At 38.7% G+C, this 5,400-nt stretch overlaps 1 long non-coding RNA gene across 1 annotated transcript in view; it reads left to right on the top strand.

Moving 5' to 3' along the window:
* Positions 1-2,271: 2,271 nt before the first annotated feature.
* LOC116704664 (uncharacterized) overlaps positions 2,272-5,400 on the top strand; it is a 10,095-nt gene continuing 6,966 nt past the window's right edge. The window contains exons 1-2 of the long non-coding RNA XR_004335747.1: positions 2,272-2,582; positions 4,863-4,865. This is a non-coding gene — a long non-coding RNA (uncharacterized LOC116704664). The remainder of the gene's footprint in view (positions 2,583-4,862; positions 4,866-5,400) is intronic.

The raw sequence follows: 5,400 nt of genomic DNA, 5'->3' as shown, positions 1-5,400 counted from the left end.
TTGCAAATACCAAGATGGATGACGTCACAGATGCAACATTGACAATTTTTATAGCCAATCAGAAAAACTAATAAATGAAGTTGTCAGTGAGCATTATGTTTAGCACAGGTATGTTTAGTATGCACATTTTGCAACTTTAAGCTGGGGGTGAAGTCTTTCAAAATAAGCTGTTGCAAAGCTTTATAAAGTAAAGATACTTTTTAGGCAACAAGGCGTACACCCTATCCATTGTTTAAGTACTTACAACATTTATACTAGTAAGCTCAGTTCTCTAGTGGATTCAAAAGAGACTTTTTGCAAACCAGTCTTCCTCTGTGTCATCTGAGGCCGATCCAACCTGGGGTTCGAACAACAGAGACTGTGGACCGTGGGACGAATGAGAAACAGCCATTAATCCTTTTCTGAGGAAATGACCTGTAAAAATGACAATCAATACCTATCCAAATATTAGCTCACACACCCCATCACAGCTCTGACTCTCAGACTAAATTGTTTAATCATTGATTACAACTCAGCGGCACATTTTAAGTGGATATCAGTTAAGAGTGTGTCTGTTGACACACACACACACTCTTGTAGCTGCTTTGTAGTTTATCAATTTAAGAAGTTCAACCATTGATGTTGTGACTGATTGTTGATATCACTGTCTCTTTTACAACAATGGCCAATGGTTGATGTATTCTCAGTTCGACTGTCAGCTCTACTCTGAGGATGCAATATTTAAGGTCCTTGGTGCTGTAATGTTAGGTTGTTTTAAAGAAATCTAGTTTTGTCCATCTAAATGTAAGTAATAAAGAGGGTTAACTTATGATTGGTTTAAACTAGCAACTGAGCCATCTGATTTGTGTTTTGGTAATGTTTGCTTGGTAGCTATTGTAGTTAGCTCACTTGCTAAATAAGGTTTGGGGTTACATAACTTATTTTTAAACAATTCGTTGCATGTATAAGCCATGGATGTATAAAATAACCTGGATACAGCATTCAAAGCGGAGCCCCGTTTATTCACGAGAGCTTCTCAGTTGCGCATGAAGCCAAAGAAGTTAAGCTTCTCTATGTAAATTTATTCAGAGGATCGGCCTCACTGTGGGACCCATATAGCAATAGTCATTTCACAGGGGTTGTGCACCGCAAAAAAAATGTAATTCCACTGTTTGGCCGCTATGTCAAATTGGCTTAAAAGCCAGGTGCACTTCCAAGGGGCCAAATATAAGCTTTGATATGTTTAACATATACCTGGCAAGCTTTTTTAGGTAAAATACTAATCCATAAATCAATTGCTGTCAGCAAAGGAACCTGAAATCTTCAGTGTAGTGCAGACTTCAGTCAGTACACAGTCAAAAACACTGTCAACGAAGCTGTGTATTTTCCCGGATTGCATTTAAATTACACTAGTTATACTCAAGCACTTATACTTCTCTTCTCTATCTCACAATTGTTAAAACGCTGTTAGCTACTTTTGCTTAGGCATTAGCAATGGCCTCTTCTGCTCTCTCTTGCTCTGTGTGTCAAATGTTAACTATTCCTCTGCCTCCTTTAGTGATGACGATCCATGGAATGTAGTTTATTCGCTGCTCTGGAGGCCAGGCTGAGTAAGTCTGAGGCACGGCTCTGCACCTTGGACTCAAAATCGTAGGCTTCCATAGCTAACCAGGGTTCCGTAGCTGGTGCGGGCCAACATACTGTAGATTCTGCTAGCAGTCCCCTGAGGAGCCGGGCAAGTGGGTGACTGCCCGAGGGAAGTGTAGCACTAGTTTTAAACCAAGGAGCGCACATGACGGCGGTTGCTCTAAACTTGAAAATCTTTGCCAGTTTCTCCCCACTCAGTGATACACCCGCTGAGAAGCCAACTCTGGTTATTGGGAGCTCTATACTACAATATGTGAGGCTGATGGCTTCAGCGGCTGAGGTTGTGTGAGTCCCTGGGGCCAAAGCGGGCGATATAGGATCCCATCTATAGCTCCTGGCTAAAAAGAACTGGGAATACAGTAAGATCATATTTCGGAGATCACTAAAATTAATGTTAAGTCACTTTGTGCATATGCAAAAACAATGTCGGACTCAGTAGTTTTCTCTGGACCCCTGCCAAACCGGATCAGCAATGACGTGTACAGCCGCATGTCATCCTTCCACCGCTGGTTGTCAGGGTGGTGCCCGGCTAATGATGTGGGCTAGGTAGATAACTGGAGGGCGTTCTGGGGAAAGGAACGGAACCACTCTCATATCAAAAAACTTGATAAAAGAGTCTAATATCGGCGATAAACCATAAAGACTGATATTAGTAATCAGAGGTGCAGTGCTTCCACTGGCGCAGTTGCCCACTCATAGTCTAATAACCCCGGTGTCTGTCCTTCGACTCAGATCGGTTAAATCAAAGGTAACTAAAACAGGGGCTATACTTAAGAACCTAATTCGAATTAAAACTACCACTGCAATAATAGAACAGAATAGGAAAATTAGATGTGGACAATTAGATATTAGATCTCTGTCTTCTAAAGCAGTACTAGTAAACAATCTGATATCAGATAATTAAATTGATCAATTCTGTCTTACTGAAACATGGCTGTGCCATGAAGAATATGTTAGTGAAATTCCTACAGGCTCTTGTTGCAGCCAATTATACTAGTTTAAAAGCCTTGTTCCTAATCTTCAACATCCAACACGGAAAACATTACAGCCAATTATATTTGTTGTTGTTTACCAAGCTCCAGGACCGTATTCCGAATTTTTATGTTTTTAGTTTTAGTTTTTTTATCATATTTAGTCCTTAAATCAGACAAAAAACTTATTTTAGGTGATTTTAATATCCATCTGGATGTTGACAATGATAGCCTTAAACCTCAACTCATTATTCAATTGGTTTGAGTCAGAGTGTGCATGAGGCCACTCACTGTTTTAACCACACCCTTGACCTTGTCCTGGCATGTGGCATCGAAATTAAGGATTTAATAATATTTCCACAGAATCCTTTATAATCAGACAATTTTTTTTAATAACTTATGAATTCCTACTACCCGGCTATACTAAATTACATAAAAGCTTCTACCCTAGATGCTTAACTGACAGTGCTATAGCTAAATTTAAGGAAGATATTCCAACATTTAACTCAACATTTAATGACATGCTTTAATATAACAGAGGACCTTTATGTTAACTGTAGTCCCTTTCCAAATTGATAATTTTGTAGACGGTGCTGTGACCTGCCTACGGACGACTTTAGACTCTGTTGCCCCCCTCACAAAGAAGATGATGAAGCAAAGGAAGCTAGCACCTTGGTATGACTCCCAAACTCGCAAATTAAAACAAATCTTGCAAAAACTTGAAAGTAAATGGCGTTCCACCAAACTGGATGAATCTCGTTTAGATTGGTCTTGCCAATCTAAGCGAGATTCATCTGAAAATGCATAGGAAGGCCCTCAGAAATGCCAGATATTACTCATCACTAATAGAAGAAAATAACAATAACCCAAGGTTTCTTTGCAGCACTGTAGCCAGGCTGACCAAGAGTGAGTCATCTAGTCTTATAGCTCTGAGTAGTGATGACTTTTTGAACTTCTTTAATGATAAAATTATAACAATTACAGATAAAATGAATCACCTGTTGCCCTCAACTTCTAACAGTTCACCTTTAAACGCAGGACCACTAGAAAGAATGACAAGACCTGACACATGCTCAGACTGCTTTTATCCTATAGTGCTTCAACAAAAAATGTTAAAGGTCTCTTCAGCTAAGCCATCTACCGGTCTCTAGGACCCAATCCCAACGAGGCTACTTAAAGAAGTGTTACACGTAGTTAACTTCATTACTAGATATGATCAATATGTCTCTATCAACAGGTTATGTACCACCTACTTAAAGTAGTGATAAAACCTCTTCTGAAAAAACACCCTCGACCTTGAGGTCTTAGCCAACTATAGACCTACAGTATATCTAATCTCCCATTTCTCTCCAAGATACTTTGGAAGGTAGTTGCTAATCAGTTATGTGATTTTCTAGATAGGAATAGTTTATTTGAGGACTTTCAGTCAGGATTTAGAAAGCATCGTAACACAGAGACGGCACTGGTGAAAAAACAACCTTCTTTCTACTTGTCTTATTAGATCTTACTGCTGCATTCAACACTATTGACCACACCATCCTGTTGCAGGGACTGGAACATTTAGTTGGCATTAAAGGAATCACACTAAGTTTGTTTAAGTCATGTTTCTCTGATCAATCTCAATTTGTTAATTTTTATGATAAATCCTCCAAGTACGTAAAGTCATCCATGGCTTTCCACAAGGCTCAGTGCTCTGACCAATTACTATATTCTCCTTATATATGCTTCCTCACTGCAATGTTATTAGGAAACACTCAATTAACTTTCACTGTTATGCAGATGACACCCAATTATAGTTGTCAAATTAAGCCCGAAAAAACAGTTAGTTAGCTAAACTTTAAGCATGCACTAAATATATAAAATCCTGAATAACCTACAATTTTCTGATTTTTTTAGTCAGATTCACTGTGTTCCCTCCAAGGGAAACACTTCACAGGGGTAGGCACTTTTAATGATATTTTGAACATGTTTAGACACATTTAAAACTTGCCCTGTTGGGTGCTAACTCTAGCAGGAGGACAAGTTTCATTTTTCTCTCTACTGACACCACTTCAGATTTCCAAACAACGGAGCTACGTGTTGAAATCGACTGGAATTCTTAGACCCAAAAATGACAAACTTGTAGTCACGTAATACCCAGAAATATTGATTGTAGCTTTAAGATTAGAAAATATGTTTTTTGTTAATTTCACTGTTTAGTAGCCAACATGGGTAAAGGTTGCAACAGACACTTTTCACCAGTAATTGGAACACTTGTCTTGACAGGTCGTAGATCTGTTCACACGGTTAAGAAGCTAACTTTATGTCGTCTTTTACTCTCTGTGATTTGTATTGAGTGTTTTAGTAAAAGTCAAGGAACACAATCACAATCCAGCTGTGTTTCTGTTGTCATGACTGCTTTGTTGTTCTCATGGCGCTGTGGCAGACGGCTGCCTCTCCAGTAGCTCTCCAGTTTTTAGCTCTTTTTAGCTCTTTTTACTTATTTAAACCTCTTTTTTCTATCTTTTTTAATTCTTCTTGCGAAAATAGTTTGTGTTCTTTCAATTTCCTCGCGGGATTCATCCCAAAAGGATTAATAAAGAGAAGTCTAAGTCTCTAGTCTAAGTCTAAGTCTATTGTTAATGATCAATCATGATTAATAGTTACAAAATGCTAACTAGCACCCTGGGTTGTTAGCATCCTGTGGTCCTTTATCAAAAATGAACAGTAACATAAAGATAGGATTTTGGCAACAACAGAGACATGGCATTTCCACTCCTCTCTTCCCTTTTCTTTGCTACTCTTCCTTACTTTAATTTCTTCC

The sequence above is a fragment of the Etheostoma spectabile genome, chromosome 16 (assembly GCF_008692095.1).
Source record: "Etheostoma spectabile isolate EspeVRDwgs_2016 chromosome 16, UIUC_Espe_1.0, whole genome shotgun sequence".
In the NCBI taxonomy this organism is placed as follows: domain Eukaryota; kingdom Metazoa; phylum Chordata; class Actinopteri; order Perciformes; family Percidae; genus Etheostoma; species Etheostoma spectabile.
The sequence above is the reverse complement of the archived record's forward strand: the minus strand, read 5'-3'. Positions and strand labels throughout refer to the sequence as shown.